This window comes from Tyto alba, unplaced genomic scaffold (genome assembly GCF_018691265.1).
Source record: "Tyto alba isolate M040663 unplaced genomic scaffold, T.alba_DEE_v4.0 Super-Scaffold_16, whole genome shotgun sequence".
In the NCBI taxonomy this organism is placed as follows: domain Eukaryota; kingdom Metazoa; phylum Chordata; class Aves; order Strigiformes; family Tytonidae; genus Tyto; species Tyto alba.
Window position 1 is genome coordinate 17615070 of NW_024881278.1, and position 15361 is coordinate 17630430.

Genomic DNA, 15361 nt, shown 5'->3' on the forward strand with positions numbered 1-15361 from the left:
GTGGGGATTCCCCCAGGAACTGAAGCATCTCCCTACATGCCTGGGCTGCAAACTGGGGCTTGTCCGCACCAGTGACATCTGCTCTTGCAGAACTGGGCAGGGCAAGGGCTGATTTTTCCCTCCTTGCTTTCCTTTGGTTGCCTCAAAGTAACCCTAATTAATTTTGTGGAGAGTTTAGTTTGCTCCCATGATGGGATTGCTCTTTGTGTGGGTCTCTTGCATGCTATATTTAGGTAGGGTTTTTGGAACACCATGTGACCTGAATCAGATAACTTCTGAACTACTAATCATGTCTTCGACTCCCTCTGTGGCTTTGGGGCATTTTAGAGTTGTTTTCTTACATAGAGAATGAAGACAGACTCCTCTGCCTTGTAAAAGCTGCTACCAGGGTTAACAAATACTTAAGACATTGGTTTAAGCTAAATTTAATTTTATTATTTCTACTGTAGTCATAGTTTTATTGTTTCTTAGATGTTTAACTTCAGAAAATGATACTTTACTTGTTTTTTCATAATGGATGATCCTGTTTCACCATTTTATAAGAAAGAAACAAGTTTCTTCTGTGTTTGTAGAAGAAAATAGGGCAGAGAGAAAAAACATTAACGCCCTCATTTCCTGCCCCACACAAACTTTCTTCCTTTGTTTACTAGTTGGTCGATCCATGTAGGCAAAAAGCCCAAGATGTTGACCTGAACTATTTCCCCTTGTGCTAGCTATGTCCCTTTTCTTAACAGGGGAAGTTAGTTATCTTCTTGTTTTTTTCCTGATTCTTCAAGTTATGCAGCCTGACTCGTACCCTGTCATCATCCACTGCTCGAGACCGCTCAAAGCCCTGGAAGAGGCTGAGCTCCCTTTGGCTCCACATCCAGCATGGCTGGGGTTTGGAGCCTGTCATCCATGTCCAGGCATCATCTCTTTGTTGCTCCTGTCCATAATTGCTGCTTCTGCAGGGAGCTCTGGTACTGGCATTTCTTCTGGCTTCACCTTTTTTTGCCCTGACCCCTTCAGGCCTTTTGAAAGGCAACTGGATCAAAAGGTCTTTTTGGCCTTCAGTAGTTAGAAAGGAGCTTGGTTTCAGAAGGTAGTTAGTCAGATAAAGAGCAGAAGAAATTATGGGAATACTTCTTATCCTTTAGGAAGTAGCAGACAGAGAGAAGAGAATCCTTATTGCAAGGCAAATTTTTTAAGTCTAATTATAAATAGTAGCTGCTTTTTCCTTTTTTCTTTTTTTTTCTTTTTTTTTTTTTTTAATTCCTTCAGAATTAAATCATTTGCCCAAGTGCTTATTCTTTCCCTCCTACAATAGCAGTAAAAAATAAAATATTACATATAACAAAAATCAGCTTTGAGAAGAAGGCAGATAATGAAATAACTGCCAAAGACTCTGCAATATGTGTCTGTCAGAGAAAAAAAACATTCTTGTATTTGAATCTCTGAAATGTAACTGCACCAGACTACTTGGGGAAAATTTGTTTGAAGATGTATTACGTTCCACGATCAAATGGAAAAAATGGCACCTGTCATCATATTTAGAAAACAGCTGGGTAACATGGCCAAGTGCCATAGTCTCTTTTCACATGTCCTTTATGCTGAAACCATTCAAGCTCCATTCTCAGCAACTGGAGAAACCCTGTGCCTTTAAATGGTTACAGAAACATCTACTTAGGGGCCAGCTCTTGTTGCAGCAAAGCCTGCTTCTTGTGCTTCTAATTAGCGGTTAATGGATTATACTTTACTTTTATAACCAACCCAGCAGGCACTCTTCTATAGTATTTTTCAGCTATTTTTGGTGGAAGATATATGCAATTGCACTGCTCTTCATGCTTTCATTTTGAGCATGCAGAAAATACAAGAAATAAATCACTATCTGAGATTATTTTAGTGCTCAAATGCTTAATTTAAGTCTGATTAAGCATTTCCTACGTGTATTTTCTTTCATATAATGTCTTAGAAAAACTGTAATGGGTTAATTGCCCTATCTGATATAGACTTTGATGCAGAAACTCCTAGATATACATATAGTTAATTAAAGTATTTATTAAAGTATTTATATATCCAGTGAAACGCCTGTTTTGGTTTGGGGGTTGTTTGTTGTTTTTTTTTTTTTTTTTTTTTTTTTTTGTTTGTTTGTTTGTTTGTTTGTTTTGTTGTTGTTGGTTTGTTTGTTTGTTTTTAAATTTGCAAGCACAGCTCCGATATGTATTCTTTTAGGAAAAAGGTTTTTCCAGCTGAACGCAGTATGGGTACATGCGGAAGCTTAGATGCTTCAGAAGTTAGATGGGCTTGTAGAAACTAATGATTTTTATACTTACTTTGAATTAAAATAACAACAAAATTAAAGATTAAATATTTATAATGCTATATGTGTGTGTGTCCACATATATACGTGTATACACAATATTTATATAGTATATATGTGTCAGAGAATTTATACAAACCTGTGCATGTGCACATGTATCTCTGTTTAATAAAGAAATAAATTTACACAGGTTTTAATTGGAAGGTTACACTGTTTCCCCCTCAGAGAATTAATTTCGGTGCCAGTTTCTAGCAGGCAACCTAGCTCACTGCTACTGCCGTTGAACTTGCTCTCCTCGGCCCGGCCACCCCCCCAGCAGGGCCGAGGTCTCACATCGGTTAGACGGGAGCAGGAGGGGGAGCTCTTACCGCACCGGCCGGGCGGGGGGAGGACGAGGGGCCCAAGCCAAGGCGGAGCGGGGGAGTGACCACCGGCTGCAGGTGCGCTGAGCCCTCGCCCCGCTCCCGCGTACTGCGGTCCCTCCACCGCCGTGGAGAACGGGGCTCCTCCAGCCCTTACTGGCGTCGGTAACGCTCGGGACAAAAGGGGGGGGGGCTCGAGGGACAAGCGGTGCCGGGTTGTATCCGCGGCGCGCGGCAAAGGATGCGCCACCTGCAAGGCTCCCAGTGGGAAACCACATTCGTACTCTCGTCCCGGTGCAGCACCGTGCTTGCTGGCTACAAGGCAGGCACTAAACTGGTATGGTCATGTTTGCTGAAGGCAGCGAGTTCCAAAACGCCGTCCAGAAAAAAACAGGGAAACTGCTATAATACTTAAAAGAAAAGGAAGAAAAAGGAAGGGTTGGGTAGTGGTTGTTATGTGAAATAGCTCCCTCAGTGTGATGGGACAAGGGCAACTTACTTTCCATGTTGGTTTTTGTGCGGGATGGGTGTGGGCTTTTCCTCTGTCCCGTAACATGGAAGTGCAGGAGGAGGAGGCCTCCAGTGCAGGGGCTGAAGAGCTGTTCCCTGCCCCTCACAGCCCCTGCCTGTGCTGCAAGGGGGGAGTAGAGGGATGTCTGCTGACCAGGGCCAGTCCCATCTTGTTCCTGGAGTAGGTCCTCACTGTTTAATCCACGTCCTGTTCCAGCTTCTTCAGGACAGTGCAGTAAGAGACTGCCCCTTGCTTGAAGTGAGGCTGTAGTCAAGCCTCTGTGAAATTATTTCTTGTTTGCTCACTTGTAATCAGCTGAAGCTCCTCTGACATGCTCAGATATAATGTTACATTTCCCTTAAGAAATAATGTGAAGATCAAGAGATTCCAGTATTAACCTTTTTTTTCCCCCTAAAAAGAGAGCCACCTCTCTTGAGTCTGGTAAAAACTCTGCTTTCCCCCAAAGCTTTCACAGAGGTTAAGTCCATCATTTTGCCTGTACTATCTTATCATAGTGCTTTATAAACACAATTTGGGGTGTACAAGGACTGCAGGAATAGTGTCCCTCCAACCTTTGTCTGAGGTGTTGGTCAAAGTATGTGGCTCCTTACAGCTACGTTTCTGACCTCCGCACCAGAGTGGTGAAAGCAAGAGAGAGATGCCAACAGTTCAACGGCAGCATCCCAAGGTCTGCATCAGCCACAGCTCTGGGTTGACTTTTGCCTTCCCCAGTTTCATCCCTTAGCAGTTTGGACCAGGGCAGGGTAAGCCAGGCTTTGCAGTAGGTTTGGTTATCAGGGAGGACTTTATCCAGAAGAGTAAGGCTCCTTCAAGCAGAGTTTGGTTGGAGTTCTCAGAAGGTCAGTGTGGGAATCTCCCTGTAAAAGCTCAACTTTGATGTTGGCAGCCAAGACAGAGTCAGAGGTTTGGGGAATATTTTCTTCCTTCTTTTTAATTACATGAAATGCAGGAGACCTGTGAATAGGGTATTTTTAGACTGCACATTCAAATATACGGTATCATAGTATGACAGCAAATTAAAATTCTTATAATTCTTATCATATTTTTTTTTTTTTTTTTAAAGTATGAAATGTACTGTAAGTCATAGTGGAAAGTTTGATGAAAAGCAGTATGCTGCTCTGCACAGAAATTCTGCTCTTGCAACTAAATTAAACATCACTGGTTGCTTTCATTTAGATGAACCCTTTTGGAAGTTCTTTTTTTAAAGCTAGCGGATTGGACTTCTAATTTTAACTCTTATGGTTTATAATTAGAAACATTTCCAAACTTGTTTACAAACACCTGCACTTGACAGTGTGTGTCTGCAATTTTAGAAGGACTTACTTGTCACTTCCAACGGGGGTTGAGAGGGCATCTGAGTTCTTTGTGTTCATACAGTTAGTTTCAGGATACTAGAACAAAAGTGCATTTTTTAAAAAACAAGGTTACAGATATGTGACATTTTGCAAGGGGGTTGCATGCACCTTATCAGCAAATAGCTCTTAGTGGCTAGTTGTGGATTATTTCAAAGTCAAGAGGATTGTTAGTTAGTGGTCATTTGGAATGAGACTCAAACTGGCACCTAAAGGAGAAATTCCAGGAACTAATTTTAGCAGTTTGGTCTCTCAATTGGAGAAGATGGTTTAGTTTTTCTGTATTTATCTCCCCTTCAAGCATACTACTTTCTTGCCAGCTGTCCTTCAGAAGTTATTCAGAAAGAGTTTAAAATGACTTCTGAATAAATCGTTTTTTCATACGAAGTTAGAGGTAAGCTGCTGAATGTCCAGTGAAGCTACAGAGCATGGTTCCCCTGAGCTTGAGTGGGACATGTGTGTTACACAAGCCTCTGTGCAATTTATTTGCAATAGGATGAATATCATACTATGTTACTCATTGATCAATTATGTAATCACATTAGAGGTAATCAAAATACTTTATAAAAAAAAACCCCTTTGGCTCCTCAATATAGTCTTTGCACCTGATTTTTACCTGCATCACACAGGTTAACAATGTCAGTTATCAATTTCTACTATAATAGGAAAGATTATCCTTGCTAAAAATTGATGCTGTGTGGGAGGGTGGCAGGAAGAACCCTCCAAATATGCTTCAAGGGTACAGCTGAACCAGAGGTAGTCAATGCAGACTTAAGCAGTAGTGGCATAAGGTGTCCTATTGATTGCTTTGTGCTCTTGTTGTTACTAATTAGTATGAAAAACTCTGGTTAATTAGACCAGCCTATTTGGCTGTATGTCCTCTACTGAGAACCATGGTCAAGCTTAGAGAAACTCCAGTATAGGAGAGGATAAGGAGGCCATGGAGCAAAATGGTTTTTATTTTCTGTTGTTTTGTTGTCCAAAAAAGCACGGACCTGGATCCAGATGAGGAATACATGTTAACATCAAAGGTGCTTACTCTCTGTCAGTTTCACTGAGGGTTGATATAGGTAGAATTAGGCACCTAAATACCTTTGTGTACACATGTTCTTTGAAGCTAAACCTGTAGTCCTCAGCCTGTATCTTGTGCTTGGCCCCGCTGCAGAGCACACAGCATACACTCACTGGGGGGCTCTTCCAAAGCAATTGCGTAAAAGTAAACAAACAGATAATTAAGTAAAGCTTTTGGAGTACAATATACAGGTCTGAAGAATTAGTTTTTTCCATCTGTAAAACAGCTGTGCCCTGGAGCTGTATTTCTGAATTCCTTTAAGGAAATATGAATTTAACAAGCATTCACTCTCTATGGCAAACAGGCATTTTTTTAAATTTTACTTTTGAAACAAGTAAGATGGCCAAAATTATTATGTTACTTGCATAGTCCACAGCATAAATTTCTCAATTTAAATTATGTTGTAACCATATCAGGCTGTTAGCATCTTTGAAAATAGCTTTAAACACAGTTTACAAGCTCCAGTGTTGTCAGGGGCCCAGATGATCAGAGTTAGAAATACCTGATGTTTTAGAAATTGATGATGATTCAAATATGACCATAGAAATTAGACTCAAGTGAAATTTAATACCACCTCTCGCTTAACTAAAAACTTTTATTTTATTGTGAATTCTATCTGGAGATAACACTTTCCTAACTGATGTACCGAAGGAAATGTCACTTCATGCCAGTGTTTTCAGTTTTGCTCTATTTCTGATTTCTTGTGTCGGCTTTATGCCCACTTTCCTAAGCATTAGTATGTAGAAATGTTTCCAAAAGGTTAGAAAAGGCTCAAAATCAAGAGATATGCAAGTACACCAACCCAGCAACACCTCGAAAACCTCTTTCATGTCAGAGGTCTTGACTGACCACGAAGTTAGTGACAAACTTTCTCAGATGTATGTGATAAGAAAAGAAGATCTCTATGGAATATTTGTAGAGTTAATCTAACTTGCATAAGCCTGACCAGTTCTTTGCTGTGAAGTGGACTGTACGGTATATGAGTGAAGCAATAGATTCTCAGGATAATCTGCCTGGCTCCTATAGGGAAGCAGCATGGAAAAATCTGTCTGTTGGTGCATTTAAAGGGATATTATCTTCCTCAGAAAGTGGTAATTAAGATAAATGGAGTACTCATGGAAAGAAGGAAAAAGGGCTGCAGAATTCTGCTTTGGTTCTTCTCACAATAACTCCTAAAGTAAAATTGTTACTTCTTGCAAAGAATCCCATGGTATGATTGAATAGTTTGAGCCACAGCATGCATGGTATGCCAGCATGATTTAAGAACTGAATTTATACCCAGGTAGCTGGGCATATGAAGGTATATCGTATACCATCATATACCATGAGAGAGGAAGCTCTGGGAGGAAATATCTGCTTGCTGTTAGAAATCAAACATGGATGCAAGGTGACTACTTGTATATTGCCAAAGGGAGTTAACATAGGTTCCCAACCCATGAAGTCCCGACATTGAAGTTATGGCTGCATCCCCAAGGCTGGAACACATTGCAAACCCCTGAGATCTAGATCCTTTGCCTGCTTCTCCCATGGTACATAGCTATAAATCAGGTTTTAAAAGTCCATAAATAGGTGTAAAACGTGTTATTGATAGAAGTAATGAAGATAAAGAGGACTGTGACTATTACTATGGCCTACTGCAAATTATCTGTAGCTTAGATTTTTGCAGTTTCTTATTACTCGTGCATATGCTTTATAGGAGCAGCTGTCTGATATTTCTGAAGTAATCCCGTGCCCTAAAAATATGTGGTTTTCCTTCTTAAAGAAAGTGTTACATGCCAGTTTTACACCAGCTGAAGGGACCTAGAGCAAATGGCTATGAAGTGAAATTGCTTCAGGATAACCTGCATTGGTTTAGGGGAAAGTTAATGATAAATTTAATTTCGTGACATGTCTGCCAAGTATTTGTATGCTAATTAAGTCCTATTTTGAGGGCAGAGCATGTGAGCTTGTAAGAAACCCCTTGTACAGGATGGGAAGGGCAAGGGGATTTTTGTCCCTAATGAGTGCAAAACCCACCTTCTTTATGTAGCATCACCTAAATGTGTGCATTATTTCTAAATACTGTATAAATCCCTTGGCTTATACAGAGGGCAGTTCTTAAATTGGCTCACAGGAGTAGCTGTAGCCAGCTAAGGTGCTCAAGTGTAGAGCACTGGGGAAGAAACTAAACTGACTCAAAGAATAGTCATAGTTTTTAACTTTATATAATGTCTTTTGCAATATAGTAGAAAATTACCTTTATGACTAGTGGCAGGACTTGTTGTGTAAGTAATCCAGCCATGGTGCTGGTCGGTATCTCGCTTTTCACTTGAACTTCTCTGCGATGCAGGTCTTGGAGGAGTGAGTGCCTGGTGCAGTCTCTGCCTGGCTCCTTGGTAAGTCATTTGAGTCTATCTTTCTGTACAGTTCCTTTCCAAACTGCTGAGCAAAAATAAGGAAATTTTTCATAGAGTGCTTTAAAAGGGAGCTGCTAATCAATTTTTCTTATTATTTTATGCCCTGTGATTTTTACACCACCCCCACCAGCTGGTTAATCATGCAAAAGCTGAACACTTCATTAGCCAGAACACGTTTGCCCATGGGCATTTCTGTAGTAAATTAGTTCTTTCTATTTATACAGGTAAGTCATGGCCAAAAGTCTTTAAGGTGCCAAAGGTAAGGGTTCGAATTAATTCTTTCTCTGAGTTTTCAAGAGAACTGGGTTTAACTTTGTGCTCTGTTGATTTGAAATTACTTTTGAATTAAAGATAGCATGGGTAAAAGAGCATTCTTAGGCTGTTCTGAAATACATTGTGTCTTTCTGGATCTCAAATTTGGCCTTTGTAAAACAGCCTGCCTTAAAAACTCAAAACACGTGTGTGCACCCACTCGTGTATGTGTGTGTATGTAAATATATATGTATATGTATACACACACACAGAGTATCTACATCTACTTGCAGAGACTCTGCTTATTTGAGAGGAATGTGGCATATTGACCAGTGTTTTTTCTTTCTTACTCTGTGCCTTTTAAACTATTAATTGAAAATATGTGGTTTGTAGATGCTTTTTTCCCTCAAATCAAATGGTGCCCTTTGAAAGCCTAGTTTAGCTCGACAATGAATTTAGCTTTCAGGCTTTGGCCATTGCAATATTGTTTGAATGCCACCATTTCCTGCAATCAATGTAATTTTATATCTACTTAGAATAGAAAGTCAAGATGGTGATTGCCTTAATTTAACTCAGTGTTGTATTCATTAAGGAGCTGATCCCAAATTCCTTTCAGAACAATGTCTGTCTTGATTTCAGTGGAACCTTTCGGCGCACAAGGTGTGCAGTAGCCTTCTAAAATGTTGTCATTGTGACTAGTGAATAAAAACTAAATGTGTTGCTAAATTTAGGCTGTTGCTCATGTCAGCTTCCTTTTCTAAATGACGGTAAGTGCATTCCATAAATAGTATGCCTCTTATGTTGTCATATCTCTTTGGCTTGCTTTGCAGTATTTTACAGGATATTTGCAAATGAATTTTGTGTTCAGTAGGCAGGGGATGAAAATAACACTACTCATTGGGACTCCATTAACCCGCAGCTAATGAGGAACCATTTCGAGGGCTGGATGAGTGTAATTCAGATTAGCCTGTGTGCCAGGCTGCTCCGCTCCCACTCGGGCTCGCGCCGTGCCGTGCTCCCTCCGCGGTCGGGGAACACGGAGCCCCGTGAGGCACAGCTGGCCCTCCGGCCACGGACTTTGGGTGGTTAAGTTTTCCGTGCTTTTGTTCCCCTTTTGGAAGGTAGGAGAGAAGAGTGAGCGAGTGTGTGTGTGTTTACGTGCGCGCGCATAGGTAGGTGACAGTGATCTTGACCTCCATAGTCAAGTGTTTTGAGATGTAATGAAATACTCCACAAACACTATACTTGTGCTCACTGGTTGATGGCATTGTTACTTGTAGAAAAGGGTACTACATGATGACAGTAAAGGTGGTCCAGACTGGCCCTTAATTAATTTTATTTTCAAAATCTATATTAGTGACTGTCATGAGGGCACCTGGGCACTTTACATCAATAAAATAATCAATTTAAAAAATGTGTAGACCAGAACTCTGTGTTCACTAACAAAACTCCTGTTCCCCATTATGACTAAAGGTCAGTCCAAGGCTGGCCAAGCAAGGAGGACTCGCATTTCTGCTCCTTGGTGCTTGCCAGACGCAGCTCTGGCGGAACACCACCGGCAGCAGCTTCCAGATGCCCGTGGTCTCTGCGGAGAACGTCTTGCTGCTGTCCAACAACTTTTTAACCCCCTGCAAGTCTCAAATTGGTTTCAGGACTGATGGAAAAGGTGGAGGAAGACTTGTTTGGAGGCCGGTCACGATTAAAAAATGCAACTGTACCAGCTGCGAGCAGCCCACTGAAGTGCAGGAAACAGGGACTCGGTGGAGTTGTGCTGCTGGAGGAGAGAGAGAAGGAGACCTCCTTCTGGAGAGCCGGGTAGAGGTCTCTTAACTGAAGAAACTTTATTGATAATAAATGTTACATTATGCAAGCTTAGCAAATTCTCTAGGAATATGCTGCTTCCCAGTTTTTTCTTAACGTGTTAATATTTTATGATACCTGTGCATTAAGGGCCAGTTCCTACATTAAAGTGAGTTTGGGCTGCTAAATTGCCTTTACGGACTTTTAAAAAAACACTGCCGGTCACTGTGGATTAACTAAATCCCCAATCTCGTTTAACATGCTGATGATATAAAATCAGCTTGTTTCTGTTTTTAATGCATTAAATGAGTATATATAATTAAATGTTGTTGCAAAGCTGCATTTTATTTATTTGTATTGGTAGATTTGGGGCAATAATCCCCTTTTAATACCTATCTAATTGTGCAGACACTGAAGTTAGGAGTTCCTGAGCACTGATGTAATTTTTAAAATGTGAAACGATAATATATTTTGATGTCTTGAAATCCAATTGGACTCAAGCTGAGCTTAAAAATCCAAGATCTGATTCAGGAGAATTCAGTCCCATCTGGCCGGTGGGTAGCAGGTGTGCAGTGTGTGTGTGTAAGGGAGGGAGACGACTGCGGGGAGTGAAACATTTCTCTCTTCCTCTAAAGCTTTAATTCCAGTTTAATGCTGTGGTCTGAGGCTCTGGAGTTTAAGTTCTTGTGTAATTACCAACACCTATTGTTGGTCTCCTATTCTAGACAACATAAAGGTGGTGGTGAATGGCAGAAGCAAGTAAGTATACAGTATTATGGAGAAATATGGTTTCTAATTCTTATAGTTTTGATTTAGTTTCTGATTACGCCTAAGACTCTTTGTATGGGAGAGTGTGTTTTTACAAACTGATACATACATGGTCCTTGAAGACTAATAAGAAAGGTTTCACTGCAGCATTCAGTATCGAGGTCTTTTTGAGAGTTGATACGTGTTCCAACAGCAACATAGAGAAGGTTTGTTTCAGTTATTTTTTAAAAGCAAAGAAAATGTATTTTACAGTTTCTATTTTCAGCAGATAATAGACGTGTTCTACATTTTTGTATTACAGCAATTATAATGAAGGAGGTTTTTTTTTAATCTTTATAAGTACTTTAACAATCCATTGGATACTTCAAGCAACTCTGCTGGTCCTACTTTATAACTTGTAACCTTCAGAAACTTGTCCCAGCCATTCTTGTTTACCTCCTTCTCCTTCCCTTTCTTAATCTCTTGATCAGATACTGCCAGTTACCCTCTGCCTCTACCTGGGAGCTTTTTACTTAGGACGTTTAAGAACCTGCTCTTCCTTGACTTCTGGCATTACCTATCAAGTCAGCTCCCTTTTACACTCCTATCAACTCTCCCTCTTCCATCTTTTAAATATTTCCTGTTCCTTTTGTTTGTCTTCACTGCTATATAACTTTGTGCTGGGAAGTCTTTCAGCACATGTGGTTTTTATGGGAGTTGGCATGCAAAGCACAACTTAATTAACAAAATAAGTAAACAGTCATACTTCTTTTCTAGTTTTTAACTTCACACTACTACAGTAGATGACACTTTGCTAATGTATTTCACAAGGTTTTTCATGGTGAACTGACTTAATTTCTAATGTAGAGTGGAGCTGGTGCTGTGTTGCCAAGGGAAGTCCATCTGGTTTGACAGACAAAATAAGTGTTTCTCTGGACATCCCTGTAAAGATCTCCCTTTTATTTGTTTTCTTTATGAAGTTAAATGGAAGAGGTCACTCCCTTTGACAGCAAAATCTTTTTTTCTAGCAGTAGGGCTTTGCATGAAAACATTTTTTATTAAGCAAGAAGCAAGTCATCCATACTGCACCGTAGGCTGTTTGAGTGTAACAGTATGTTACAGTCTGCAAAGTTAATGCAGTTAATATTCAACTGAACTTTTGGGGGGTTGCTAATCCCTTAGGCGGGCTTAGCAGAAAGGGCAAACATATTTATAGCACTTTGAATCAGACTGCAGTGAACAAGTAAGAGTATGTGTTATACCATGCAAATGTTATACAATTTCAGGAAAGCTCAGTGCATAATCATCTTTTAATAGTACTTAAGTTGGTGAAATATCTTGTCTGTAAGCAACAGAGTTGTTGGTTCAGTGGACAACAGGTCTGTTAAAATGAAAGGTCTTGAGGATCCTGTTCTGGTGATAAATTCTGTAAGTTCTGAACAGATTTATGGGCTGTTTAATTAGGAGCTAACTGTGTTCTTTAAGCTCTGTCATTTGTATTATTCCCTAATAAGATTGCATTGGAGTTTGTCACATATCTGACTATGACGGAGTGTGTGCAGGGTTGTCAATACCCTATTCTATAGAGACCACGGTTTCTTAATGTTTTTGTAGAAGTAAAAAGGCAATTTCTGAACGATCTTTCCTCTGGAGTGAAAGTGTGGCACTGGGTAGAGTTTGGTTTTGTTAGAGCAAAAGAAACAAGAAAGAAGTCACATATTGTGGGAAAGCTCATAGAGAAGCTGAAGTGCTCAGACTGAGAATGTCCAACGAGGAAGGTCATGTTTCTGTAAGACAGAAACTCTCCACGTTTATGTCATGGACAAAACTTGCATTGAGGGTAAGTTTATATAGAAAAGCTCGTGAACGCCCCATAATGCTACCAAGCCATCAGGAGCCAGAGAAAAATAAATTATGATCTTGGATTTTCCACAGAATTTGATTGTGTAGAGATTTTAGTCTAATAAATAAGAGGTACATCAACTGGTAGTCAACAAAAATTCATGCATTTTATTATTTTATTTTGAGAAAGGTTAATACAGTTACCAGCAGCTGTATTCTGCATGGTAGATTTTTGAGATGGACTTCTGGTGCCATGCAAACACAGAATACAGGCCTGGAAAAGTGTCCATTCTCTTCTAATTAAGATTTTTTTTTTATATTTTACATTTTGGCTAGTTCTTCCATTTTTTTCTAGATATGAAATATTGGAATGAGTGACTACAACATGGAACTTGACCTTAAAGGAAGCTTGGGTGCCTGAATTGATGCATATACTCAAGTAATTGATTGATTTGCCACCTTGCCTGTACCCACTCCCTTCTTTTTCCTTTTGCTCTTTGTGAACCACATCGGCTATTCATAGTCCTTCAGGAAAAATGTCCTACAAAATAATCGATGTGCCAAAATTGCTAGGAAAAATGGAAATATGTTAATAAAAAATTTAAAGTCTTTCTATTTATTTTATTTTCAGTTAAAAATAAAATGACTGAATACCAAAATTAAGATTTTTTATTGGAATTGTTTATATCTGAAGTACCAGAAAATAACTAGTTTATTATATGCAAAATTTAAAATTCCAGGATACATTAAAATATTAGCTCAAAGGTCAAAAGCCTTTCCCAAGGAAGGTAGGAAATCACAAGGGGATTTGGGCTAATGAGGTTAAGACACAGGAGTTCTGTAATGGGTGCACAAGGAAGATGTGGCTGACACTGATGTGGATTCCTTTGGTTCCTCAGCCCGAATGTCCCCAGCTCGTAGTTGGATCGCATAGCTTCTGTCCAAATCCTAAGCAAGATTCAATCTTATGCCTCTGCATCTATAATGAGACTCTGTAACATGTCTGTCATTTTATTAAATAGTCAATATAGACATCCATAGTAAACGCCTGACTTCACAGAATGTGCTGGTGAAGGTGTGCTGGATCTTAGCTACACATCCTGCAGCCATCTTGGAGCTTAGAAATAAATGAAACCATCTGCAGTTTTATTGGGAAAACAAAGAGTTAACACTCCAGTGATGTTAACTGTGATAAAAGGTATGTGTGTGTGTGTTACCGTGCTGTACTCTATACATTTATGAGCTCTTTTTATAGTAGCATTCCCAGGAGCAATCTGGGTCCAATCAGGACTGGTATGCCATTGTGCGAGGTGTTGTTCTAATTCATGTGTAAATGTGAGTGGTTGCTGCCCTGAGGATATTACAGTGAAATTACAAACGGCATAAAAAATAGTTGGAGGTCTGGAGGAGACGAAGGGCAGCTCCAGCGAGGTGCACTTGTCTCATTGGGGATGCAGCACCAAATGATGTACCTGATACTAAATGATGGGCATTTCATTTATTTGTAAGTCTGCTGCTTTCAAAACAATTAGCCTTATTGTCTTTCATTTGTGTCTTAGTTATTTAAACAGAAATGTAGTAAGTATGAAATGAATCGCTCCTCAGATCCTTCTAGCTTCCTGTTCTTTCGCTAGCAATGACCAACCCAGGTGCTTCAAGGAAAGTTGTAAGAGCCTCACAATGAGCAGACACAGGATAATCTTCTCTTTACACGTTCTCATCCTAATCTTTCATTATTAGGGATTAATTTAAGCTTTGAAGCATGAGGTTTAAAAAAGCCATATTTGTTCCCCCTTCTCTGCCGTCAACCTTGTTTAAAGTGTGAAATAGCCTCCCAAGCCTGTGATCTGAGCTGTTCTCAGGGCAATCCTACCTGCTCCTTGGTGTGCTGGCCAAATTTGCAGTTTGGGAACTACCGTGATGGTTTGGCTTCCTCTGATGCCAGAAGGCTCGGGTAGATCCTCTTCCGCAGGGAGGTGGGCAAAGGCAGAAGCATGTTGAGCAGTTATGGCCTGGGTGTTCCCATGTCGCTGTATGTCAAAGCTGTGGTGCTGCAGCTGGATCGCTCCCCTTCCTTTTAATATTTTAGTGGCTAATTTGCAGCAAAGCACAATAGGAAATAACCATAAATAAATCTGGGAACCTTTGTATTAATTTCTTTTGCTAGCTGTGTACATATGAGCAGCTTGCCATTTGCATATGTGAATCTTGTCATAACAATTTCAGGAAGTGATTTGTTAATAATCAAGTTCTCAGAACAGCTCTAAATCAGTAATTGATGTAGGTCTGGATAAAGCAAGCCTTCCGCCTGCCTGTTTTGTGGAGTATTTTTGGCAAGTTTCAAGCTAGCGTGAAAACTAGCCATCAGAATAAAATTTAGGACAGCTGGGATGCTTTGCAGTGAAGACTTTTGGCTCCACAGTTCAAATAATCACAATAGCAGCTCAATTTAGCCTTTGGCTGGATAGGTTTGGCAGGGCACAATGAAAAATAATTATTTCATGGCCTGCTTATTTGTCCCTTAACAAATAAACTCTCTGACCTATGCAGGCTTATGTAAATATGCTGCCGTATGTGGGGTTGTAAAACACTGTCATGTCCCCAATTGGAAATATGTTTTATTTCACCCTCATGTTACAAACTTTTTTTTAGAGTTCTGTTTGGGAAGCAAAGAAAGGCATAGGAGGTATTAGATACTGAAGCCCAG

General features: G+C 40.0%; 1 protein-coding gene across 7 annotated transcripts in view; it reads left to right on the plus strand.

Annotated features, from left to right (window-relative positions):
- Window positions 1–15361, plus strand: part of ESRRG (estrogen related receptor gamma) — a 406413-nt gene that overhangs the window by 46413 nt on the left and 344639 nt on the right. Inside the window, exon 2 of one of the 7 annotated variants that reach the window (XM_042789775.1) lies at window positions 7947–7992. The exons of the other annotated variants lie outside the window; for them this stretch is intronic. The gene's annotated coding sequence lies outside the window, so the exon portion shown is untranslated. The remainder of the gene's footprint in view (window positions 1–7946; window positions 7993–15361) is intronic. 7 annotated transcript variants of the gene reach the window in all.